The 27,153-nt window shown below is 42.3% G+C and overlaps 2 long non-coding RNA genes across 4 annotated transcripts; both read right to left on the bottom strand.

The window, feature by feature from the left end:
* Positions 1 to 304: 304 nt before the first annotated feature.
* On the bottom strand, positions 305 to 14,872 carry LOC116749263. Its single transcript, XR_004348553.1, has 4 exons — positions 14,810 to 14,872; positions 13,943 to 14,041; positions 9,627 to 9,732; positions 305 to 340 (listed from the first exon to the last, which is right to left on the bottom strand). It is a non-coding gene; the product is annotated as an uncharacterized LOC116749263 (long non-coding RNA).
* Positions 14,873 to 16,734: 1,862 nt separating this feature from the next.
* LOC116749970 lies at positions 16,735 to 27,058 on the bottom strand. 3 transcript variants are annotated; one of them, XR_004348764.1, is made up of 3 exons: positions 27,015 to 27,058; positions 21,589 to 21,641; positions 16,735 to 19,991 (listed from the first exon to the last, which is right to left on the bottom strand). It is a non-coding gene; the product is annotated as an uncharacterized LOC116749970 (long non-coding RNA). The 3 variants fall into 3 exon arrangements; XR_004348763.1 differs by lacking the exon at positions 27,015 to 27,058 and adding an exon at positions 22,185 to 22,318 and having other exon boundaries at positions 16,735 to 18,526; positions 18,639 to 21,641; XR_004348762.1 differs by lacking the exon at positions 27,015 to 27,058 and adding an exon at positions 22,185 to 22,318.
* Between the last annotated feature and the right edge of the window lie 95 nt (positions 27,059 to 27,153).

The following is a 27,153-nucleotide window of genomic DNA, read 5'->3' as shown; positions in this document are numbered from 1 at the left end:
GCTGTGCAATTGCCTTAGGTGTTCCTCACTACAAGTGTGTTCTTCATTTATTGGCTATATTAACACCCACCACTTGATTCCTTCCTAATTTTCACTGTGTCCTAGGCTAAGTTCTCATCATCCTAAAGATAAGGCAGATACTTGTCAGAAATTTTTTGATTTAAAATGAGAGAAATTTCATTCGATCTGGCTTAATGAAAGCATAATTTATTTGTTCACACCACTGAATAGTCCATGGAACATAAGTCTTCTGGCTTCTGGCATGGCTGGGTCAACTGGTGTCATCAGGAATCTATTTCATTATATTCTAAGGCCTTGCTCTCCTCTGTGCAGGATGTCTCTGCATGGTGGACAAAATAATTCCCAGCAATTAAATGTTCCCATAGTCTTTTTTTTCCCCCATAATCTTTAATATTAGCATTACTACCCCAAAATGGGCTGCCTCTCATTTGTCTGGCTTAAGACACGTGCTCACCCTAGTCTAATCCCATAGCTGGGGGTGCAGTCTTCTGATTAGCAAGACCAGTCCACATGGACCCTTGTAGCCAGAGGTGCTGCATGAGCAGAGCATGAGAATAGATTGAAAAAAAAGAAGAGGAATTTTATCCACATAAAAGAGCATAGTTAGGGGCCTCCCTGGTGGCGCAGTGGTTGAGAGTCCGCCTGCCGATGCGGGGGACGCGGGTTCGTGCCCCGGTCCGGGAAGATCCCTCGTGCCGCGGAGCGGCTGGGCCCGTGAGCCATGGCCGCTGAGCCTGCGCGTCCGGAGCCTGTGCTCCGCAACGGGGGAGGCCACAACAGTGAGAGGCCCGCGTACCATAAACAAACAAACAAACAAACAAACAAAAAGGAGCATAGATAGCAAGAAAAGACTGCAGATGTGCACCACAGGGCAATTCAATAACTTTAAAAATAAGGATAAATCATGTGTTACTTTCAACATCTTTAAATGCTCTCTAGGTCTCATCCTTTTCATCTTACTATATTTTACATCTCATTATATTTTACCGCTAACTCACTTGTAGTTCAGCTAATACTTATTGTTCATACAGGTTTCTCACTCCTCCATCTTCCCTTCTAAACTTCTGGGTTTTCAACCTAGAGGTACATGATTAAGAAGAACAAGGCTGTGTAGAAATGGGGACTTAAAATTCTTTTCCTTAAACAGATGGAATGGTTGGGTTTAAGCATTTGGAGGGATAGTCAGTTAGAGGGTGAAAGAACCCTCATTTTGGAAGCTCTTTGAGAGATCATGATACTGGGTGCTAACTACATGGGAAAGGAATAACACTGACAACTGGCATAAATAGGATGGTGGAGTTTGTCTATCACAGGTTTTTATTTCTTGGGGATTTCAGCTCCAATTCATGTAGGGACCTCAGTGTAAGCCAGGGAGAGCGAGAAGGCCAGGACATAATAGAACCAAGGGTGGATCAAGAAGGATTGTTGGCCAGTCGTCCAAATGCAAATGGTGCCCTTGGCTTTGACCAAATGGCATCAAGAGCCACGTGATCCTCTGGTGGTAAGTGGCATAAGGCAGCAGACAATATGCAAGTCAAGGGGTGAACGTGTCAAAGTCCTGAGGGCTGAGTGGAGCCCTGAGTACAGGGTTCCACTCAGCAATGCTGGTTACTGAGAGATCTGTATTCCTCCCTCAAGAATACATACTGGCAAAAGCTAGCCAAAACTTCACATCCCGCAGGGAACCTCAGGTATCAATCAAGAAACAAAGGTAATCAGAGCACACTCATGAGGACCGGGGTGCTGGCTTTGATCTGGGGCTCGCCATTGCCAGAAAAATCCCAGATTACAACCTCTGGAGGGGCTGTAGCTGCTAATACCTTGCTGATTTGAATCACAATGACTGAGAACTCGAGGCTGAGTTTTCCAGTTAAAGTTATCAGCTGAGACCCTTCCGATGAAGAGGAAAAAGATAAATTTGAGGAAATTCTCAACTAGTTCATAACTTACACTTATTTTTATATCTCGAAGCTTCTACTAAAATGCTGGGCATTGTACTCAATACAGACTTACTGAATTAAAGGAGGAATGACATAAACACACACTCATCATCCCAATGTGACCATACATAAAACTAGGGGTGACAAGTATAGCCACAGATGGGAAGAATGCTGGCTGGGCCGTCTGGCTATATGAACTTAGTCTGCTTATTGCAGTGTTCTAACCACACAAGCCAAACAGCTTCGAGCCCACACCTCCAGAATCCACCAAAACTCTTGTTAATATCAACCTGCCCTTTTAGTTCCCAGGAGTAGATGTGAGTTCCTAGGTCTACACTTCATTGAACCTTGAAGTTTTGGGAGAGAGTAGTGCAAGCCATTGGAAGTAGAAACATGGGAGTTGTCACTCCCAGAATAATGACATCTCCAGGCCCAGTACTATCTAAGAAGGGAATTCTGTCCTTCTTAAACTTTTATCCTGGGGTGATTTGAGGGCATTCTCACCCATTGTATCTTTCTGGCTCTAATATAAGAAAAACCCCTCTTGCCTCTCTGTGCTTATTTCCCTCTCAAACAACGTGTAAAGTTTACAGAGGCAATCCTTCATGGCTTCTATGGCCACTAGTTATATGAGACTGCTAAGTAGCTTTTGGAATGTCTTAGGAATCAGAAAAAGTAGGTGTTGCCAGATTATCTTGGCCATCATTGGGCTGACAGATGTCTCATCCAGGTTGTCCTCATGCCCAAGTGATTATTGGGAGCCAGGCCAGAGTTCCAAGCTGGTGGTCCAAGGGCACACGCAGCCAAAGTGGGCAGCGGGTAAGAGGCATAGTTGAATCTGAGCTATACTTGGGTCAAGGCAGGCAGCTAGCCTGAGAGGTAATCAAAGTTACACAAGGCAAGGTTCCCTGTGGGGGTAGAAACAGTTTGTATCTTTTATAGCAGAGAACATTCAGGTGGGGGGAAAAAGGAAAAAAATACATTGAACAGCTCTGTGTGCCCATGAGTGCCCTTGACCTTAGGGAGAGCTTGGTTAGAGGACATCATGAAGTTCTACTGTCACAGTCTGAGACGCTCTTGGTTGGTGACTACCTCCTTCATTCTTGGAGCTCTGCTTGTGAAAGGGACTCTGTTCCTGTTATGTGGAGCTTAGTTTCTAAGGAATCACCTTCACAGTGTCCCTCTTATACCCCTGGGAGGTCTAAGCCTTAGTCTTATGGGAGGCTGGGGTCTTATTTGAATTAGGGCTGTGGGTGGGGTCAGGGACCACATCTTTTTTTTTTTTTTTTTTTTTTTTTAGGGACCACATCTTTAGGAAGGTGATGGTGCTGGGGAGGAGGCCTGCCTTGTCCACCAGACCATTCTTCCCCCAGCGGCCTCTGTTTCCTGGGGCCGGGCAGCGCAGCACTCTGCTGTGTTCTGGTGAGACCTACAGCTGTGTGCTGGGCAAACGTTCAGGGTGAGCACCACTGATTACACCCTTGACGGTGGTCCAGTTGGCCTTGACATTTGTAGACAAGGTCCCTGGGCCTCTGCATCATGCAGAAGCACTTGGGAGAAGGTGGTAGTCCTGGACAGACATTCTCTGCTCACCCACAAAATCCTCAGAGGGTTTCCCTCTGTGGGTTTATAAAAGCCCATTATCTAATTCATGACTCAGAGAATTGAGCTTGCTGGCAAGAGGCTTTTTAAGCCACATTTTGAATAATTTCTCAGCAATTCATTACATGGGAAAACAGGTCCTTTTTGTTCTAATACTTAGCCTACGAATGCAACTCCCCTCTGCCAAAATTCATTAACAAAACCTGTGTATAGGGGCCCAGCAACTCTGGCCAGTTTCTTAAATGCACTCAAACTTGCTGATCATTGAAATGTAAATTTTTACCTTTGGCTGGAAATGACTCATGGGTCTCAGCTTGTAGGAAACAGCAATGTCGCTTTCAAACACCCGGGATAGCTCCAGACCAAGTGCCCATTGTGAGATGAGGCTTAACGTGTGGCAACCAAGAGACGGCCGCGTGTCATCTTTCCGATTGGCAGCAGAGGGAGGGCTGGTAATGAACATGCTAACAGCTTGAGGGGGACAAAGCTCCCCTTGTTGGCAATATGGTGACCCAGAGCTCAGCAGAGCCCCACGACAGGACCAGGCTGTTCAGGCTCTGCTCACACCAACCACCATCCCTGTGAGAACAGTTTGGGCTTGCCACCCCAGGCTGGCCTGTGCAGAGTGGTGGGCTGGGTTCTCTACAGAAAGGAAGAGAGAGGGGTGGCCAACGGAGCTCAGACCAACGAAGCTGGTGCAATGGGTGAGGCATAAATAGCCATCTCAAACTTTGCTTGATACAAAGCTGGATATGCTTATTTCTAAATATATATTTTTTATTTATATGTAACATAAGGTATATTTAAACTATATTACCTTATATATTTAAATTAATATGTTTAAAATAAAATATTAAATATATTAAAACATATATCTTTTTAATTTTTTTATTGTGTTAAAATACACATGACATAAAATTTATCATCTTAACCATTTTTAAGTGTGCAGTTCAGTGGTATGAAGTACATCTATATTGTTGTGTAACCATCACCACCACCCATTTCCAGAAGTCTTTTCATCTTGCAAACAAAAACTCTGTACCAATTAAACAATAACTCCCTATTCCCCTTTCTCCCCAGCCCAGGGAAACTACCATTTTACTTTCTGTCTTAATGATTTTGACTACTCTAGGTATCTCATAAGTGGTATCTTCTTATAATGATGTCTCTTCTTATAAGGGCACCAATCCTATCATGAGGGCCCCACTCTCATGACCTAATCTAACCATAATTATTTCCCTTGAGATCATCATACTAAGTGAAGTCAGTCAGACAGAGAAAGACAAATATCATATGATATCACTTATATGCAGAATCTAAAAACAATGATACAAATGGACTTATTTACAAAACAGAAATAGACTTAGAGAATGAACTAATGGTTACCGGGGGGAAGGGTTGGGGGGAGAGGAATAAGTTGGGAGTTTGGGATTGACATGTACACACTGCTATATTTAAAATAGATAACCAACAAGGACCTACTGTATAGCACAGGGAACTCTGTTCAGTATTCTATAATAACCTAAATGGGAAAAGAATTTGAAAAAGAATAGATATATGTATAACTGAATCACTTTGCTGTACACTTGAAATTAACACAACATTGTTAATCAACTATACTCCAATATAAAATAAAAATTTTTTAAAAACTTAATTATTTCCCAAAGGCCTCATCTCTAAATGCCATCTTATTGGGGGTTAGGGCTTCAGTATATAAATTTTGAGGGGACATAATTCAGTACATAGCACTATACAAATACCTCTTCAAGACCCTGCTTTCAATTATTCTGGGTATATACCCAGAAGTGGAATTTCTGGTCATATGGTAATTCTATTTTTAATTTTTTGAGGAACTGCCATTCTGTTTTTCACAGTGGCCGTCCCATTTTACATCCCTACCAACAATGCACAAATTTTCCAATTTCCCCATATCCTCATCAACACTTGTGATTTTCTGTTTTTTTGATAGTAGTCATACTAATGTGTGTGAGGTGGTATCTCATTGTGATTTTGATTTGCATTTCCCTAATGATTAGTGATGTTGAGCATCTTTTCATGTGCTTACTGGCCATTCAAAAACATATAATATACACTTTGAATATATACTTTATATACTTTAAAAGTACATGCTAATATAGATGCTTGGGGAAAAAACTGAAAAAAATCATAAATTCAAGGTTACTGATTCTGCTGGCAAGATTAAGGGTAAATTTTTGGTTTCTTTCTTATATTTTTCTATACATTCTAAGTTTTTTAATAAGAAGCCTTTTCTCTTATAATTGTTATTGTCATTATCATCATCTAACATTTATCATTTTGCTCCTGGCACTGCACTAAGCACTTTACATGAATTCTTTCAAATAAGTCTTATAATCACCATAGGTAACTGGCACCACAATTATTTGTAAATATGCTATTTTGTTTTTTTAAAAAAGTTCAAGAATCTCAGGGCTGTCAAGGTGACTTACCACCAAGTTCATTAGAAATCCCTTTGTGGTCACTTCCATAGCTCATTCTGCCCCCGAGCACTAAGTTAAGCAGGTTGCTCAGTAATAAGACAAGCTTCTTTGTGCTAGTGTTCTCAGAAGCACTCTGTGGAGGTGAATAATTATACATTCCATTTGTTTAAACAATGTAACAGATAATTATGGTGCACCTACTATGCACTAGACACTGGGCTCAGAAGGGATGCTACGAGAAAAGACAGTCTCCACCTTAAGAGTTCGGCAGGATTAGACACATGAACAAGCTTCTGTAGCATCCTATAAGTGCTCTCCAGAGAAGCCATGACAGTGGTACAAAGAAGAAAGGGCTCTGCCCCAAGGATTTCTATATCTGGTGGCACATCAGAATTATCTGGAGTGCTCTGTAAAGTTACAGACCCTGGAACACCACCCCAGACTTTCTGAATCAGAATCTCTGAATGAATCCCTGGGAATCTGTATTTTAAAATAGTTGCCCAGATGATTCTGATTTGCAGCCAGGATGAGGAATCACCGGTAGATCCAACTTCTTGACTTGCATGGTATGTTGTAGATGCTATTGTTGACTGGTAGAGTAATCTCTTTTCAGATAAAAGAGGGAGGGAGGAGTTCTACAGAATAATAATATAGAAATAAGATGGGTGGGGAAGAATGCTTATGAAGCCTGTGTTTTATTCCCTCATTCAAGCTCAGTCCTATGGGCAGTATATCTTGCAGAAGTGTTAAAGAAGACATTTCTCCTTGGTATAATCATTTCAGAAAACAGTATGGTGGTTCCTCAAAAAATTAAAAGTAGAACTACCATGTGATCCAGCAATTCCACTCCTGGGTAAATATCTGAAGGAAACAAAATCAGTATCTCAAAGGAATATCTACACTCCCATGTTCATTGCAGCATTATTCACAATAGCCAAGATATGGAAACAATCTAAATGTCTTTCAATGGATGAATGGATAAAGAAAATTTATATGTTAGAATATCATTCAGACTTAAAAAAGAAAATCCTGCCAATTGCAACAACATGGATGGATCTTGAGGGCACTGTACTATGTGAAATAAGTCAGAGAAAGAAAAATACTGTGTGGTAGCATTTACATATAGTACTTTTTTTAAGCCAATTTCATAGAAACAGAGAATAGAATGGTGTTTGCTAGAAGCTGGTGGGGAGAGGGAAATGGGAGATGTAGGTACATTATATTTTCATTATATGAAGAATAAGCTCTGAGGATTTAATGCACAACATGGTGACTATAGCTAATAATATGGTATTATATGCTTAAAAGTTGCTGAGAGTAGCTCTTAAACATTCTCACCACACACCAAAAAGAGTGAACTATGTGAAATGCTGCATATGTTAATAATCTCGATCGTAGTAATTACTCTACAATGTAGATGTATATCAGATCATCACATTGTACACTTTAAATATATACAATTATATTTGTAAATTATTTCTAAATAAGTTTGGGAAACAAAAACAAAATTCTTCCAACGTTTCTTGTCACTCTTAAAATCTAAACTCCTCGAACAAAAACAGAAGACATATTTCCCTAGTAATTTTTTTCTCAACCTAAAACTATTGAATACATCAAAGATTGTTTTATACAGTATTGGTGTAAATATTTCTACCACCCAGCATCCAATTTAATCCCTATTCATCAAACAATTCAACTCGATAAATATCTCTTCTTGGACCAAATATCACTTTTAGACCAAATAAGAAAGCAAATAAGAAATGACCCTTGATCTTAAGGAGAGCAAAGGGCTTTGTAGATAGATAATATAAGGAGAAAGAGAGAAGAGTAGTAGGTAATAAATGCATATACACTGAGAAGAGTTTGATCAGCCCGCAAACAACTTCAGTTCACATGAACCTTGAAGCTGGATTCATATCTTCCCACACTACTGAATTGCTGGCTGTAAATTTAGAAAGTAACTTCTAGTTTCCTATCCCAAATCCACCCTCACCCTCTTTTCCCGGTTACTGGAGACGAAAAAGTGCCCAGTGGGGGAAAAAACTTAAAATTTCCAGCCTCCTTTATATTTAAGTGTGGCTGATGTGATGTTAGCAGAAGTCATTGGCTGAGGCTTTCAATAAAACCCTTGTTTCCCTTTCTGCCCTTTCTACCGCCTGAGGTTCAGAAGTGATGACTGGAGCTCCAGCAGCCAAGCAAATCACAGAGACCTTAGCTCTGACATCTCTGTGCCACTGAACTAAGGACAGTCTCTACTTACCTCCAGACTTTTTAATACATGGTAGAAATAACCTTCTGCATGGCAACTGTGTGTTTAAGCCTCTTTAGCCAGGTTTCTGTTCCTACTAACTACCACCTAACAGAAAATGTGCAACATCTATCTCCCAGAGCCTAGATATTATACATAGAGAAAACCACAAACGTGCTTCAATGTACTTGCATGTGTGGCTTGCAAGTTGGATTCCTAAACACCATCAAAGAACTAATAAACACTCGGCTGAGGGATCCTCTATTTCACTCCTCTCAGGAATAGCAGTTAGTTTTCTTGGCAAAAGTCTTGCAGGTATATGGTCAAGTTTGAGACCAAACCCACAGGTTTATATCTGCCTGTGCTCTGTATTTCTACTGCTGTGTGTCTTCACTGAGCCATCCCACGAGGATCTTGGCCTCCCCAATTAGTCAAGGATTAGAAAGGCGGTGTTGACATTTATAAATTCTGTTTCATCATTGGTCATGTCAAAAAGAGACTGCTTTGTTGCCAAATTTGTGGGATTTGGGGAAAGATTCTGCTGTTATGGAAGACTGGGTAGAAAGACAGGCTCCCCTTTCACTCTTACAGAAAATCTACTCCTGCCCCAAAGCTTGCGATTACATTTTCCTTTGCTTTGATAAACTACAAGTGGTTTTAAATTGAGTCATAAATTTCTCCAGGCCTTTTAGAGACCAACCCCCTGCCTTTGATTCCCTCACCTCCTGTGGCAGTGAAATCTGCTGGAGACCCACTCATACACTTTGTGCACGTTTAGGCTGGGAGTTTGAAATTTACAAGCCAAGCCTTGCAGAGTGACCTCGACTTTTTAGTAGCTTGAGAAGGAACCAGAGAGACTGCAAGTGGGGATTCATCAGGGCTGCAGGTCTTCGAGACAGACAAAGCTGCATCTAGAGAAGACCCTCACACCAAATGCTAGAAGTCAACAATTTATTGGTGGCTCCAATAAACTCCTTGAGGTGACTATGTGGACAACTGGCTTTGGAGTCATGGTCTAAAATTAGTTTTTCTTTTTAAAATAATGATTTGTAACATATATACTTTGCCTTGATCGGTAACATATATACCAAGCTTCAGGAACTGAATAACTTTATGTGTAAAGCTGCTACGTTCAGTGAGAAATCATTAGCAAACTCCATCTCACCACTAGGTCTTCATACATCCCCTTGGCAGGTCATGTGCAGAAGACCCTGGGTGGGTTCGCGGATACCCTCATCTGTCCCTGATTGTCTAGAATCAATGTATCAGGTGAGGAACAGCAAAGTGAATGGGGAGCTTCTCCCTAAGCAGGGGGGTGCTCGCGGCCTGGAAACAGCAGCAGCAATTTCCTCTTACCCACTTCTGCAGGCTGTACTCTTCCAGGTGGCTCAGAGCACGCTGAGCAGGGCTTCACACTTCCCAGTCGTGGCCAATTCCAGTCTGTTCGCTGAGTTCATCTGACCTTAAGCAAAAGAAAATTCCACCTTTGAGGTTTTGCCTGAGGTCAAACCTATCCCTAGCAATATGTATGTATGTATGTAAATATGTGTATATATAAAATAACCAGTTAATTCTCATATAATTAGCAGCTTTGAGGTAGATACTAGCCTCATATTATGGATGAGGAGACTGAGGCATAAAATGTTAAAAATAACTTCCCTAAACGCATACAACTAGAGAGTGTTGTAAGGATTGAGTTATTGTGTAAAGCACTTGGAATAAAACCGGGTACACAGTTAATACAATATAAGTGTTAATTATGATTATGATAATGATCATTACTCTAACATTCCAGGCGCTATACTAGCACTAGAGATACAATGATCAAAAAAATACAGACTCTGTCCTTTAACAACTCACTGTGTGGTGGGAAAAATTGTCATGCAAATTGATAATTTGCTATAGGTAAATATTCGAGGTCTGAATAAGGGACCATAAGAGCACACAGAGGAAGCACTTGGGTTCAGCCTGGAGTTCTTATAGAGCAGCACTGTCCAGAAAAAATATAGTACAAGCCAGATACTCAATTTTAGAGTTTCTTGAAGCCAAATTTAAGAAGTGAAAAATATGGAGAAATCAATTTCATAATATACCAAAATATTATCATTTCAATGTATAACATTTTAAAAATCATTACCATAAAAATATTTTACATTCTTTTTTTTGTACTAAGTCTTTGAAATCTGGTGTGTATTTTATACTTAGAACACGTCTCAGTTCAGACTAGCCACATTTCAAGTGCCCCGTAGGTCTAGTATCTCCTATATTGATCAGCAGATACGGAAAGCTTCCTGGAGGAAGTGGCATTTGAGCTAAAGGAGGAGGTTGGGCCCTATGTCTAGTTACTCCTGAGAAGGATGAGATTGTGATTCACTGGTGACTTTGAGCCCAGGCTCTACTTCTCTAGGATAATACCCTGTGTGGTTGGCAGAATAATGACCCCCAAAGATGTCCACTTCCTGATCTCCAGAAGTTGTGAATATGTCACTTTACCTGACAAGGGGGAATTAAGGTTGTAGACGGAATTAAGATTGCTAATCAGCTCACCTTGAAATGGAGAGCGTATGCTGGTTTATCCAGGTGGGCCTAATTTAACTACAAAAGTCCTTACAAGTGAAAGAGAGAGGCTGGAGAGTCAGCGTCAGAGAGAGGCCACATGAGAAAGACTCCACCAGCCATTGCTGGTTTTGCAGATGGAAAGGGAGGTTGTGAGCCAAGGAACGTGAGTGGCCTCTAGAAAATAGGAAAGGTAAGGACCCAGACTCTCCCTTAGAGCCTCCAGAAGGAACACAGCCCTGTGGACACTTTAATTTTTGTCCAGTGAGACCCATTTCAGACTTCTGACATTAAGAGCAGTAAGATAACAAATTTGTCTTGTTTTAAGTTACCAATTTTGTGGTGATTGTTGTAGTTGTAGCAGCCAAAGGAAACAGCCTCATTTCCTTCTTCTGCCCTGGGAGCCCCGACTTGATCCCCACTCCTTGAATGCATTCCGCGGATGTGGGTTAGGTCACTGAGAACACCAGCTGGGGGGTTTCCCAGCTGCTGCCACCGTCACCTCCACCACTAGACTACACTCATGTTCCGAGGTCCTATGTCCACAATCAGCAATCATGTGACACTCCTGTTTCCTGAACAGTCTGTTAAATGAGACACTGTAGGTGAAAGTCCTTCCTCTTCACAAAAACTATCGTTGTCTGGTACTGCTGTTCATAATGTTAATTAAAAGGAAAGGTTATTAATAATAGGGAAACTGGGGGAGTGAGGGAGTATATGGGAACTCTGTACTTTCTGCTCATTTTTCTATAAACTGAAAACTGTTCTAAAAATAAAATCAATTAATTTTTTAAAAAGTAATTTACAAATAAATCAAGTAATTTACAAATAAAAAAAAGTAGAGGGAAAATGGCTCACAACCCAATACCTGCAAATATGTGGAAGGCCTTGTTAGCAAGATGTAAAGGAGAGATAGGATTAGAAGAGTAATAAGGATGCTTTTCAAAGCACAGAAGGAAGACTGTACTATGTGAAGCAATAAGGGACCAGGAAAAGAAGGCTCAATTCCATGAGTCCACGGAAAAATGGGCGTGACTGTACTTTTGCTCTTCAGGGATGCAGGACCTTTGGTGTCCCATTCCTTTACGATGGGTATATAATGAAAGGAAAATGGGCCAAGTAACTTAAATAATGATTTCTGTCCACCACACCCAGTCTCGCCCCACTGAGAACCATCTGAGTGTATTCTTAACCTTTCCTCATGTTGAGAGAAGGCATCACCACTTTGAGAGGGCAGACCTGTCTCCCTTCTCCAGAGGAGTCTGCAAGGTCCCCTGGATGACTGCCAATGCCTGAAACTCACAAGGGTGCCTTTGAAAGGAGAGCGCACATTGTCCTTCACCCCTGCCGGGCAGCAAGGCTGCCTTTCTTACCAAGACTCCTGGGAAAAGTGAGAGAGAGACTGGACCCCGTTCTCATGTGAATAGTATTCTCCTTACTGGCTCGCGGGAGGAGGCTTGGAGAAGACACTGAGTGGTGTGGAGAGGGACACACACCTCGGTTAATATTCCTCATTTGTTTCCGAGAGTTTAGGATGAAAGACAAGCCTCATATCAGCAGGCTTCACCTCCTGCGTCTAACCAGCCACGTAAAGACAACTTTTTTTTTCTTGTTTTCCTATTTTTTAAAAACGGTGCATTATAAGAGTGTTTAAGTTGTAAGAGAGCAGTGAATTCAAGGCCCCTTGAGGAAAAGAGCAGGAAGAAAGGATGCCCAGAGAACATCAGTGCTCTCTCTGCACTGAAAGCCCTCCATGCAAATGGACAGGGAGATTTATTACTCACTGCAGGTTAGAGAGCAGCTGCTTGCTACTCCAGAGATTTGGCACTCTGGGATTTATAGACTTAATATAGTTTATGCTTTGGTGGACTCATTGGTTGGGAAAGTATAAGATTCCTTGGCAATAAAACTTAAAGCAGGGATAATAAACCACATCCTACAGGGTTTGAGAATCTCCCTGCACAGGTCCCACCAAACCCTCTGCCTGGATAAGACAGTTCCAGGCAATTCTTACCCCAGCCCCGCTCCTCCCTCAGTGATGCGGCCAGTGTCTCAAGAAGGGAAACTCAAGAGAGTGAAACTGGGTGAAGATGAGCAACTTCATGCCCGGCCAGACGGGACGCCTAGGGCTCCTTGAAAATGCGAAAGGGAAAGAGGTAGCTTGGTTGTAGGTATCTACGTTGATATGTTATCTTGCTGCCAATTGAAACAGTAGCAAAGAAGAACAAACGTGTTTCAGCATATGGACACTGCCTCACACAAATATGGAAAAGAAGATGGCAAATAATTGGTTATTTGAAATCAGTGTTTTCCTTTTCTTGATCACATCCTAAAGTACTTGTTACCTGGCAAGAAAATGATGCAGTTCAGCTGGAAGCTTAAGGTGCCCAGAGATGGCTTTGATTCAATAGCATCATCGAAGGGCAACATTTAAGCACCTAGTTAATAGGGAAGGAAGGGGAATATGTCTGTGAGTCAGAGGCTGGGAGCATTCCTAAGAAAATGTAAGTTTTATTACCTTTGTGGTATTTCCGGGCAGAGGCAGGCAGGCCTGGGAGATGGTAGATGAGAAGCCAGGGATGCATGGTTCCCAGACCTGCCCCAGCCATCAGAAGACTCCCTAAATACAAAGCACAGTCAAGGACAAAACAAAGGGAATAGCCCAGAAGATGAGGCTGCAACTCTGCTATTTTTAAACTGCCAATTAGAATGTCTAAAATTACGTGGCTGGAACTACCACATCCGCTTCAAGATAATCATACTCTTCTGAGCTGAAGTCTTAAACCTTCTGTTTTCCAAGCCCCTGATCAGAATATTTTGAAAGATCATTTCTTGGCTGCATTAGGCCCAAAGCCAACTTGTGCTTCCGTATGTTTTCTCCTGGGAATGACTTTTCTTGGTTATAGTTCTCAAAACCTGTCTTTTGAATATTTTTGTTTGTTTCTGGGGGGGGGGAATAAAGAAAAAAATAGAGATTAAAAAACAAAAGAAACAGAAAGAAAAATATCAGAAAAAAAAACTTGTATGAAGACTAAAAAAAAAAAAGTGACAGCGTTCTGTGAGTCTGTTTGATCGATCAAATTAAAGTGATCAACGTAGGCCTGTTCACTACTCACCCTTGGCCTCCTGTTAGCCCTTCTTTCCCTCCAGGTTTCACTATCCAAGCAGGAAGAATATGACGTTTTGCTTAAGGCAAATGAATCTAGTTTCCTCCACTGACATCGGACCCCAGAGAGTTCAGTTCAAATGAAATGAGAAACAGTGCATATTAAAATCCTCATCAAGCCCACTTCAAAGAGTCTAGGCTTCATGAAGCCTGCATGAACCAAAAAAGTGTGTCGAATCCCCAGTAATTCCTGCAACATCCACACTGCACACTACCCACCTTGGCTGTCTATGCAACATGTGGCTAGTATGTAGCCTCTTGAAGCTACCTGATATAAGAGGACAACTCTGAAACACAACAAGAACTGAAACAAAAAGATGCCAAAAAAAAAAATCTATCTGTATATGCCATATATGTGTATATATATAGGCAGTGTTTAAGTAAAATTAATTTTATTTAATGGATTATTAGGTTTTAGCTCATGCTTCTGTATGGTTCGGGGTGGGGTGGGCGTTGAAGTATACTTGATTTACAATGTGTTAGTTTCCGGTGTACAGCAAGGTGATTCAGTCTTATATATATATATATATATATATATATATATTACTTTTCATATTCTTTTTCATTATAGGTTATAAGATATTTAATATAGTTCCCTGTGCTATACAGTAGGACCTTGTTGTTTATTTTATATACAGTAGTTTATATCTGCTAATCCCGAACTTCTAATTTCTTTCTCCCTGCCCCTTTCCCCTTTGGTAACTATGTTTGTTCTCTCTGTGAGTCTAGCTCTGTTTTGTAAATAAGTTCGCTTGTATCATATTTTAGATTCCACACATAAGTGATATCATGTAGTATTTGTCTTTCTCTGACTTACCTCACTTAGTATGATAAACTCTAGGTCCATCCATGTTGCTGCAAATGGCATTATTTCATTCTTTTTTATGGCTGAGTAATATTCCATTGTATATATGTACCACATCTTCTTTATCCATTCCTCTGTGGATGGACATTTAGGTTGCTTCCATGTCTTGGCTATTATAAACAGTGCTGCTATGAACACAGGGCTGCATGTATCTTTTTAGATTATAATTTTCTCTGAATATATGCCCAGGAGTGGGACTGCTAGATCATATGATAACTCTATTTTTTTTTTTTTTTGCGGTACGCAGGCCTCCCACTGTTGTGGCCTCTCCCGTTGCGGAGCACAGGCTCCAGACGCGCAGGCTCAGCGGCCATGGCTCACGGGCCCAGCCGCTCCATGGCATGTGGGATCTTCCCAGACCGGGGCACGAACCCATGTCCCCTGCATCGGCAGGCAGACTCTCAACCACTGCGCCACCAGGGAAGCCCGATAACTCTATTTTTAAAGGAACCTCCATACTGTTCTCCACAGTGGCTGCACCAATTTATATCCCCACCAACAGTGAAGGAGGGTTCCCTTTTCCCCACATGGTCAGCATTTATTGTTTGTGGACTTCTTAATGACATATGCCTCTGTATGTTGTGAGGAAAGCACATTCTATGTGGTCATTTGGAAGTTGTATCCTACTTCCCATGATTGTGTATTTATTCTTTAAATTCTGTCAGTCAGGAGGAGAGTTTTAATTTGTTTTTCTCAGAAAAGAATATGAAAGATTCTTGAGGACAAATAGAGCAAGTGTTTTCCATGCCTTGGGAGAGGGCATGTGTGTCCACCATGTGCACACTTGTTCCAAGTGACGGGGCTGGTGAGAAGGCCGGCTGTCCCCTGGCGGCCTCTTGCCCCCGTGCAGCTCAGCCCTGGGAAGCTCCTTCCCAAGAGGCGACCAAAAGAAGCTGGAAATGATGTGAAGGAAGGACTGTTGCCACCTTCAGCATCTCTGTCTGGATCAGTCTTCAATGTATTTTCCAATTATTACATTTCCCAGAACAACATTTATCCCCTATAACCTCACATTTAACAAAAGGCTGCTTATACCATAAAAAAAGGCAAACGGTGGTGAACACAAAATTACTTTTTAAATGTGTGCTTATGGCTTCTAAGCATTTACAAATATATCTGTGTACACAGTGCAACCAGCACCATGGCACACATCTTGCAGCTGAAGCCACTTTAAAATGAGGTTCTATTGGCCTTTGAGTAACTACAACCCCTTGGATGAATGCAAGATGAGGCAGAGAGCTCTGCCCCAGGTTCCAGGGCAGTATCGTTAAGAGATCTTAAAAGATACAAATAGCAGTGGTTCTATGTTATTGTGGGGAAACTGAGTTACACTCTAATTAAATAATTGTTCCAAAATTAAACTGAAAAAAAGAAATCAGGAATGGAGTTCAAGTGGAATCCTGGTCTCCTAGCCCTTATCATCTAGCCCTTTTCTCATTTAAATACTACAGTATATCTTCTTTCTGCCACAATAAATAGTATAAGCTCTCTTCTCTCCTGAAAAGAGTTCATTCTGGGGACCAGACAGGGTGCCTATTTCTTTTTAATACTGCCCCTCAGTCCTGTGAGCTCTGATTAAATGATTTCACATGCTGAGTTCAATAATTGGAGTTGCCTAGTTCCCGACCATTTGTTTGCCAGCCATAATAAGTGTCACTGTTTTAAGGGAATGACTGATATAGTGGAGAAGCGAGAAAGGGGCTGGGAGGACTAGCAAACAAGGAATCCTATTCAGAAGAAGTGAGGCGCTAAAGGTCACCACTGCCCAGCTTCCCAGGCACGCCCCCATCCCCCCACCCTCCCTACACCTACTCTCTCATAAATTACAAATCCACATTCAGAGCTCAATACTTTAACCTTGCAAACTGGATCAAAAACTCAAATTCTGGTAATACCAAGGCCTTGTTTCTGACACTTCTTCTGTTTTTGTCATTGACCAGCGTCCTCAGGTCAGCTGCTTTATCTTTATAAGGCTGTACTTTCCTCATCTGTCAAAAAAAAGAGACCTATCAGGGCCTCGGTAACATTCTGTGGCCCGTATTAGGCAAGTTGGTTAGAGATACTCTAATGAAAGTCCACCATGGTCACCTAGAGGCCCCAGAGGAGAACCCACGAGCCACAGAATGTTATTTTATGTATTTGGAAGGAAGTCTACTACAAAATAGACTATGTCTGCACTTACAAACTTAAAATTTAATAGTAGCAATAACACATGAAACCAGGAAAAGGAAACCAATAAAAGAGTGTACATACAATACCTACAGTTTTATAAAGTATATAAAAAGGGGTCTTGACATTTGAGAATTCATTAAAATATCCACAGAGCATCCACTATGTGCTCTACACTGCAGCAGGTGCTTGAAAGAGGACAAGACACAACCCTCAAGGTACTCCGGGTTTGCCAGGACGCACGGAGTGCTGGGAACCCAGAGGGGGTCTGTGAATTCTGCCTGCAGGTATGTGGTTCAAGATGACACGGAGCTGAAATGCAGGCTGAGCCTTAGAAACAAGCAGGAGTTAGCCAGAGAGAAAGGAGATTAAGAATCCAAAGCTGGGGCAATGTAATGGGCCAAGGAGCAGAGCCTGGAAAGAGCAGCTGTCAACGGTTTGGAGGGGCTAGAACATGAGCTATTGGAGGTGAGAAAGGGCAGTGGAGGAAACTGACAAGGAGAGCAGAGAGGGGTCCTGAGGAGCAGAGGCAGCCAGGCCCCAGAGGTTGGGATGTACGCCAGGGCACAGCTCTGGGCACCTGGAAGCGGCTGCTGAGCAGGGGGAGGTCACAGTCCATCGTGTTTACATTGTAAGAGCAGAAATGCAGGACTAGGTGAGTGTGTACGTGGGTGGAGGAGGGACATGAAATAGGGGATGTAGGTAGGAGAAAGTTGTGGTGACCATAATTATTACTAAAAGAAAGAGCTTTTGTTCATACATTATGAGGAGACAGCCTAAGGTAGGGATGAGCAAACTGTAGCCCATGGGCCAAATCCTGGCCCTTACCTGGTTTTGCACAGCCCCGAGCTAACAATAATCTTCACATTTTTTTAAATGATTGAAAAAAGTCAAAAGAAGAATAATACTGAGGACTTCCCTGGTGGTCCAGCCGTTAAGACATTGTGCTTCAACTGCAGGATCCCTGGTTAGGGAACTAAGATCCCGCATGCGGTGCAGCCAAAAAAAAAAAGAATATTTAATGGCACATGAAAATTACATGACATTCAAATTTTTGTGTTCATAAATAAAGTTTTATTGTTGCACAGTCATGCCTGTTTATTTGCTATTGTCTATGGCTGCTTTACCATCACAGTGGAAGAGTTGAATAGTTACAACAGACCACATGGCTCCCAAAGCCAAAACTTTTTACCATCTGGCCTTTTATAGGCAAAGTTTGCAGAGCCCCGGCCTAAGGCTTGAAGATGAGGAGAGGGTATAGGCTTCTTGAGGGCAGACATGGTGTTTTCCCCTCTCTGTACGCCCAGCTCACGCCTGCCTCATAATAAATGCTCCAAGAGTTCTCGGTGGAGGAACAAGTGAGGACCAGGTGGAAACAGTCATAATAAACTGGAATGATGACAAACTTGCCCCAGAGGTTGACAAAGTAGCAGTTTATCTTGGCAGGGTGATCTTCAGATCTGGGACCCAGTGCCCCCTGGCCCCAATATATTCCACCACCTTTAGTGGGGCAGGAGAGGAGGGGAAAAGACACCAGAGAGCAAGATATGAGTGACACAGAAAGACTCGTTTTTTTCATTCTCTTATTTAAAAATAATTATGAGTCACCTACAATGAGATGGAACTGGGCAGATCCCCAGGATACATTTGGGGTATAACACTGGTCTTCTAACTAGTGTCTCTGTCTCTTTCCGTCCCCTCCAATTTCTTTCCTGTGCAGATACTAGGGTAATTTTTCTCCAACACAGTAGAAGAGAGTACTCCATGCACCATATTTCAGCCTCCCCTAGAAAAAAGTCCAAACACTTAGCCATGCATAAAGGCCCTGTGTGGTCTGATTCTTCTTTAGCCATCGCTCCCCAAGTCCTCCTTTCAGTGCCACACTCTAAGGACACCTAACAACCTTCAGTTTCCCAAACGGGCCAGGCTATTTCATGCCTCCAAGTCTTTGTTCTTGCTGGTCCCTCTGCCTGCCATGTGAGCCCTACCACCCTGCAGCATCTACTCATGCAATACAATTCAGTTCCAGTGTCACTAGTTTTGTAGCTGGCAGAAGTGAGGATAGCACATAGCACTGGGTAGAGAGGTGGGAAGCCTGGATATGGAAAAGATCGAGACCCAGGATCCTGTTTATTAGGGGCGAGCATAGGGGTAAGACAGCATTGGCAGGCTCAGAGCTGAGGTTGGGACTCAGGGCTTGAGCTGTTTTCAGGCTGTCAGAAGCTATTGATTTTATAAGAGCTGGAGTTCTCAAACTTTGGTGTGCATCAGAATCACCTAGGTGATTTTTTAAAACACTGGTATCCAATTAGAGTGGCTGAAATTAAAAAGACTGACAATACCAAGTGTTGGTGAGGACATGGAATAACTACAGCTCTCAAACAGTGCTGGTGAGAATCTAAAAATGGTGCAGCTGTTACCAAATCAGGGTTATTTTGCCCCAAGCACAGCAAGCCAAAACTCTGAGACCTTGAGGTTTGCAGCAAAGATAAGGTATGTGTGCAAGGCAGCCAAGAGAGCTGGGAGTGGAAGGGGTGGAATCTCAGATCCAGAATCCAGATCTGCCTCCCTAAGGCAAGGGGCTCCGGGTATTTATGGGATAAGGAATAAAGCAGCAGGGCGTCTGAGGTGTGGAGGGAGTGGGCAGCGTGGAGAAAGGTGATTGGTAAAAGATGTGGTAATGGTCATCTTTCTGCCCAGGTGTAACTAAGATACAGGGCCTCTGCACTCAAATGTGCAGGCACCTGGCAGGATCAGAGGGTGGAGTTTTCAGCCCTGTGACGTCTAAAGGTCACAGAGAGGTCACTCACGCATGTCCAGTTGGAGGGTCAGTGGTCCTATCCAGTCTTAACCAGCTCAGCTCCAAGTAGACACAGCTGACTCCAAGTTCCTGAAAACAACTCAGGCAAGCATCTTACCGTTTAAGCTACATGCTGCGTGGAGGACCTGCACGTCTTAAAACCACCTTGATTAGGGAAGGCAGGAGAAAGGGATTTGACTAAGAATTACTCACCATTTCACACCCATTTTGGAGAACAACTTGGCAGTTTCTTATAAAATTAAACATAAACTTGTCATGTGGCCAGCACTTCCACACAGACTTTTACATGATTGTTCATAGAGTTTTATCCTCAATATTAAAACCCTGTAACAACCCAAATATCTATCGAAAAGTGGATGGATAAACAAACTGTGGTAGAGCCACACAAAGGAATACTATATACCAATTAAAAGGAATGATTCAAAGATATATGCAACAAAATAGATAAATCTTAAAATATTATGCTCAGAGAAATAAGCCAGACACAAAATAATACATACTGCATGCTTCTATTTTATGAAATTCTAGAAAAGACATTAATTATAGTGACAGCACATCAATGGATGGCTGGGGCCAGGAGTTTGGGGGGGTAGGGGCATTGAGTGCAAAGGGCATGAGGAAACGTTTCTGGGTGATGGAAATGTAGATCTTGGTGGTTACAGGGATGTATGCTTTCATCAGAACTGACTGAACTTTGTGCTTAAAATGAGTCCACCTTATTGTTTGTAAATTATATCTCAATAAGGTTGACAAAAAAAAAAAAAGGTTCCAGGCCCTGTGACAAAACTCCTGAATCAAAATCTCTGTAGGCTGGGCCCAGGGCATCAGTGTGTTTAACAGGCCCAACAGGTGATTCTGATTTTCGCTAAGTTTGCAGATCATCTGATTACCATTTTACTGAGCTGGCTGAGAATACTGCAGCCATGGCTCCCTTCAGTGCTCTCTGTATCAACCTTGGCTTTTGGAGTGAGTGGTGGTGTCACAGTCTCTCAGTAGAGACTCCATTAAACTAGAAGAAACCTTGTAAGGCCACACAGGTCAATCCCAGGTATAAATCTGCTCCCTGGGTTCTGCCTAGTCTTAGTGCATGCAGTAGAAAGTTCCAGATTCTCCTTGAAAAAGGCTCCCGAGTGGGCTTCCGACTCACCGTCCTCGACAGGGGACATTTCCAAATGGCAGCTCAAAGCCCAATCTCCCCAAAGTGAGCAAACGAGCTCCCCTCCCCCAAAGCTCCCACGTGAGCCAAGCAATACTGCAGTCGAGTCTGTATTCCAAAAGCAGTGCAGTTTCTGAAGTTAGGTTATTTACTTTCCTTCTCACCTCTCCATGGAAGTTAAGACAGTTGTGCACTGCATATACGTACACGCAACTGTGCCTGATTAAAAAGAAGTCTCAACTTCAGGTTGTAGAAAATTACAATTTCCAACTAAAATAATTGCGCCACTTTAAGGAAAGGATGAGTAATTCTGTGTCTGTGATGTTTCTTGGGATGGGTTCAGGGGTTTAGAGTGTAATGCAGTACAGGACTCTACCTGTGGTAAAATGCTTCTCTACATCAGTAACGAGCACTCCAGGGTTTCTTCAGCCTGTTTAATTGTGTAAGATAGCTTACTAGATGTTTAGCATACTGTAATTTGGAAAGCAATGCATTATGGGTTAAATTACCACCCAAACACTACAAATAAATTACAGCCAGAGGTAGAAATGGATATTATATTGTCTTTGGCAGTAGAAATTTTACCTTCCTGGAGGCTGACGGCCTTGTCTTGATCAGGACTGCTGCTCCTCTGGCATCTGCATTAATAGAACAGATCACTGGTAAAACAGAGCTAGAGTCACAAAGGACCGCTGTTACAGAACAGCTTGAATTACACTGCCTCCCGACAATGTCAAAGAAAATTCAATACCTGAGTCAGAGGGACTTTTACAGGATTATTGGGAAGATGATTTTTATCATTGATGCTCTTATTTTTGTTTATGTCTTTAAAATTTTTGTTCAGTTTTAAAGCAGCCTGATTCTATAGAAAAATTCTTGATCTAGGCCTTTTCATTAAGTAAACCTGGAGTAGAGAAGCTCAACATCCCTAAATAATGTAAGACAAAATTACATGCACTCCACAACTCTCAGAAAAATAAATGATGGAACAAAATCTCCTTATATCAGTGCATCTTGGATATATCTAGCAGTAGAACAAAAAGGGAAAGGCTTTGGTGCTTCAAGAAAGCAGGTGAGAATATCTGTGACATCCTAGCAGCAGTGTCTGGGACTGGGAATGTTACTCTGGAGTAACAGGGGTGGTGGCATTTGTAGTGGACATTACGGTAACGACTACTTACAGGGCACTATCTGTTGTGATGGTATACGTCCCAAAGAGTTGTGAAGATGATCAAAACGATGTACAGGAAGCACCTAGTACAGTTTCCAGGGCATTGTGAGTGCTCAACACAGGGTGTAATTACCATCATCTTTGCCATCATTAACCCTATTTTAGAAATAGAGAAATTGAGGATCACAGAGACTCAGTAGCTTGTCTAGTGTCATAAAGTAGTGAATGTCCTAACAGGAATCTAACTCGTGTCTGACTGACCCTAAATCCATGGTTTTAACCAATCTCTGCACCTTCTTGGTTTGTAGCTGCATGAGCCTGCTGAGAAAATTATTTCCCCAAACACCAAATTACTCTCTTGACCCAAGTAAATAACTGAGATTTTGGAAACAACTCAGAGGTCTATATTTACCTATTGCTGGGTCTCTAGTTAGAGCACCTGAGCTGAGTGAAGGGGGCTCACAGGCTGATGAGTGGGGGGGCGGGCAGGGCAAAGCTGTGTCAGGCTAAGGGAGTGGCTTTGCGTACATCGCTATTGGAAGTACCCAGGCTCCTGTACCTTCTCCACACCTCCTGCTCTGAATCAGAGGTAGCTTTCACGGGTATGCAGGGCACACTGACATCTGGGTTGCTGGGATTTGTCCTTCAGATTTGGTGAATTTACAATACACATTAAGCTGTCTTAATGACTTCACGGTTTCTCCCAAGAAAACATATAAGGTGTCTAAAGCCAAGTATATTTATTAAGTGATTTTTTTTTCATAAGGAAAGGCATTTCAGCCCTAAGTGATGAAAATCACTTAGGTTGCCTGCAAGTTGAGGACACAAATCCATCTGTACTCGGAAAGTATTGCAGAAACCAGAAACTGAAAATGTTCATGGGCAGTCCAGAGAAGGGCTCTGTTGCTAGGATGCCCACTGATGCATAAATAGATAAGGACTCCACAAAATCTTATTAATAAAGTTGATGTGGCTTTGGTTGACTGGCCAACTATGGCTGCCTTCAAAGTCATTAAACTTCAGACCAGGCTCAAGATTTATTAAGAGATCTTGCTGCCTGATAGTCTGTAGGGATATTCTTGTAGCAGTTGTTACTATCATGTTCAGCCACTGGGTAAATTCCCAGCAACCAAGGTTTCAAGAGAAACTGAAATCAAGTTTAACGTAATTCAACCACAACAAGAACACAATAGGAAACAGAACAGAAAATTCCAGAGACCAATGATTTCCTCATAGATAATTTTACATAGACGTTAAATAAGAATTGTTTTAGGAATCCAGGGAAGAAAATTTTTGCTTTACATGAAAACACTATTGATTATCATCGTCATCATCATATTTATTCGCCACTCACCACATATGAAGAATTGTGCTAAGTACTTCATCTCATTTAGTCCTCCCAACATCTCCATAAAATAGAGATGTATCCATCCTAGAGTATCCACCCTCAATCCTAACTGAGACACAGAGAGGGATGTCTAATATTATCTCGAGATATCTCAAGAGACATAGAATATTTTCTCCAAAAGTGTCTAAGCAAATTAACCTCAAGGTATTTATTTTTTTAAGAAACAAATGTATGCTATCCATCACTTTTAGTTAGAAGAGGCATTCAATAAAATCAAACTAAATAAAATGGAATGTCTAAATCCCCCAATAGTGGGGACTATGCCTCTAAAGCATATAGGAAGGCACCAAAATCTTATACCTGGCCTGTGAATATAAAAATTGATTAAACCAGTTCCTTGGGGAAACTTAGTAGAACCAATGCTTAAGGATTAGAGCTTCAGAAAGCCAGCTCCTTGGGAATACAAAAAGGTGCTGTGTTACCTTCCATCGCAAGAGCCTTTTGAAATATTGTGAAACGAGAAGCGTCATCTTATTTCTGAGTTGAACGCACAAAATGAGGGAAGGACTGAATCACACTGCAAGACCAAGAAGGAATCCTCCTTTTGTGTTTTCTGACCCCTCCTCCCTTCATCCAGAGGCTTTAGGGTACACCTGTCTACCTTAACCCTCTAGAGATAGGTCTAAGGGCCAACAGGCGCTGCTCTCAAGGTGTGGCAAACGACATTTAAAGACTTCTTTTTTAACTTCACTTCCAGCTCTTACATTGAAAACATTCACCTTTATAAACATCTCTTTTCACATTTTTGTCCTCTTCCCTCTAGGAGAGTCAAGGCAGAATTCCTATAGTGCTCCCTTTCTAGGCAGAATGTTCAAGGGCTCTAAATACGTCCCTCTGAACTAGTGTCTTAGCTTGGATTCCTCCCAAAAGAGGTCCTGAGACAAAAACTTGAGTACAAGCAGTTTTCTTGGTGATAATCCTTGGGAGCAGACTTGAAGCAGCGGGAACATAAGGGAGGGAGAAAACCGATAACTCATACATCAATGAGGAGGTTACTCCTGAGGGCACCTGAGGAACCTGGGGACCCTCTGAGAAGCCATGTGGAACACACCTCATAATCATCCCCCTGGGCATTATCCACCAACTCCCATTCCCCACTGGTAGAGGGTGGCCCAGGGACATGAGCTCCTCTTCACTTCCTGTTGACACCAGTGTACTCATGGAGGGTGGGCAACGAGCAGGAGAAAGTCCTCCAGCAGAGAAGTAAGCTGCAGGGGCTTGAGGGGGAAAGCAGCTGGTGTGCAGGTAACTGCCTTCCCCAGCAGCTGCAGGTAGATTCAGGTTGGCTGGGGGATATGGGGCAGGGCAACTGCTTTTCGCATGCCCCTACCTCTCTCTTCTCAAATATGCTTCAGGAGTTCTTGACCAAGTTGCCTTGGGGAAGAATTGACCTCTGTCCCTTCCTAGTTATGTAACCAGAGGCTGACTTAACCTCTCCAGGTCTCAAATCCTTTAACATGGAGATGGTGATAGCACTCACTTCTTATGGCCTTGTGGAGACTCAAATATGTAAATACATGTGAAGCTGTTAGCACAATGAACAACAAGGCATGCAATAAAATGTTGGCCATCTTTATCACTTTTGTTTGTCTTACCTTTTCTGTTTTTAAGAAGAAATAGCATGGGACTAAGAATTCTGAGACCCTGGTTTCAGCCCTAGCTCTGCTGCTAGCTAGTTGTGTGATCTTGAGAAAGTCACTTAATGGTTCTGAACTTGAGCTCCCTCATCTGTTAAATAAAGGGGTTTAAATAAATGAGTCTTTGAGGGGGAGGGTTTTAGTCAAGGAATCTTGAATTCAAACCCAAACACCTAAAATGTCAAGATGTGGAAACTGGAAATCCAAAGAGATGGGGCCCTGGCAGTTCAATCAGGTTTGTTTGTTTGTTTGTTTTCTAAAAGTCGATGGACTTGATACTGAGTTCCTTAAATCTCTTTCAGTTACAAGTAATGAAACATCAAACATGAACTGGGTTAAAGGAAAAGGGTGACATATTGACTTGGAAAATGGAAAATAAAATCCCCATCTAGATTACCTTCAATTGTGGCTGGGTCTAGGGGCCAAGTGATACCATCAGGACCACGTTTCTCTGCACCCCTCACTCAGCTCCATGTCTTTCTCTGCTGCCTTCATCTCAGAAAGTCCTGCCCTTCTGGTGGCAAGAAGGCTGCCAGCAGCTCTCCATCTCACTCCTATCTTAGGACCACAGGAGAAAAAGTTCCCCCCAAGAGGTATTTAGTCCTGGGATTGACTGTTATTGGCACAAATAAGGGTGAGACATGCTCATATCTGAACCAATCACAGCAACAGGACAGGAAATGTGCTCATTCATTGGCTTGGAGCACAGGCCGACTTCTGATTGAGAACATCTAGGGTGGCGGGTGGGGTAGGTGGGAGCAGTGCTATTGCCAACAGAAGGAAGGATGGCTATCATATGCCAAAAACAACCAATGCCCACTGTGTATCTATTCAACTCCAACCTCTAAAATGTCTCCTTGCTGACTCCTTCTTGTCTTCTGGGTTTTATGAAAACCTCTGAATTTCACCATCCAAGTTGCCTCATCCCTTTGCCACATTTCCTTGCTGTTGCATCCACATCCCTTAACTGAATAACAAATGGGTCAGTAAGTATGTATGAAACACTCTGAATTCTGTGGGGAAAATAAGACATCTCTGAGACTAGACCTTTATCCTCAAGGAGTTTATAATCTAGCTGGGTAAAAAACCCCAGAATTATTCTGCTTATGTAGGTTCATAAGCAGTACAAGTTCATAAAGGGGGAGATCAATAATATGAACAGTTCCAGGCAGACTGAAATGATGGTCACATCTAGCCAGATGAAAGTCAATAAGGATAAATATAAACTCCCACGCTAAGATCCAGGGGCCCTAGGGAGCCACTGAAGGTTTTTAACCAGGATAGTGATAGAGTCAAAGCAGTGGTTTAGGAAGAATTATTCAGCAATACGTATGGATGAGTCAGAGTAGGAAAAGACGGGAAGGTGGGGGCCAGTTTAGAGTCTACTGCAATAGTATTTGTATAGAATGAGGTTACAAACCCTACACCTGAGGTATTCGTGGAAATGAAAAGAAAACGTGTACGGAAATGCACTGGTTGAGGAAGGCAGAGAAGAATGAGTTAAGGAAGAAAATTGTCCATGAAGATTTGAGGCTGGAAGACTGAGGAAAGGTGCCATTAGAAGTAAGAAGGTGGGAGGAAGGAACGCTGACTGGGAGTGAGGGGCAGGATGGAGAGTGGAGCGGGAAATAAGCTGTTTTAGACGTGCCACGTTCGTGACGCTGGAGAGACATGCAGGTGGAAGTCTTCAAAGGGCCATTGGAAGTTTGGTTCAGAGTCAGGGGAGAGAAGACAGCAGTTAGGGAATCAACTTCCTGGAAGTAGGAGCAGATGAGATGAGATTAATGTCACTTACCTGTCAAAACAACAGAGAGTCAGAGAAGAAACCCAGACCTTTCGGCTCCTCCCCCTGCTGCCCGAGTGACCTTGGCCTCAGCCTCCTCACTTATACACTGGAGTTAAGCAATAGCAAAAGCAGCACTGACTATGGGCAT

This window comes from Phocoena sinus, chromosome 2 (assembly GCF_008692025.1).
Source record: "Phocoena sinus isolate mPhoSin1 chromosome 2, mPhoSin1.pri, whole genome shotgun sequence".
Classification (NCBI taxonomy): Eukaryota; Metazoa; Chordata; class Mammalia; order Artiodactyla; family Phocoenidae; genus Phocoena; species Phocoena sinus.
The sequence above is the reverse complement of the archived record's forward strand: the minus strand, read 5'-3'. Positions and strand labels throughout refer to the sequence as shown.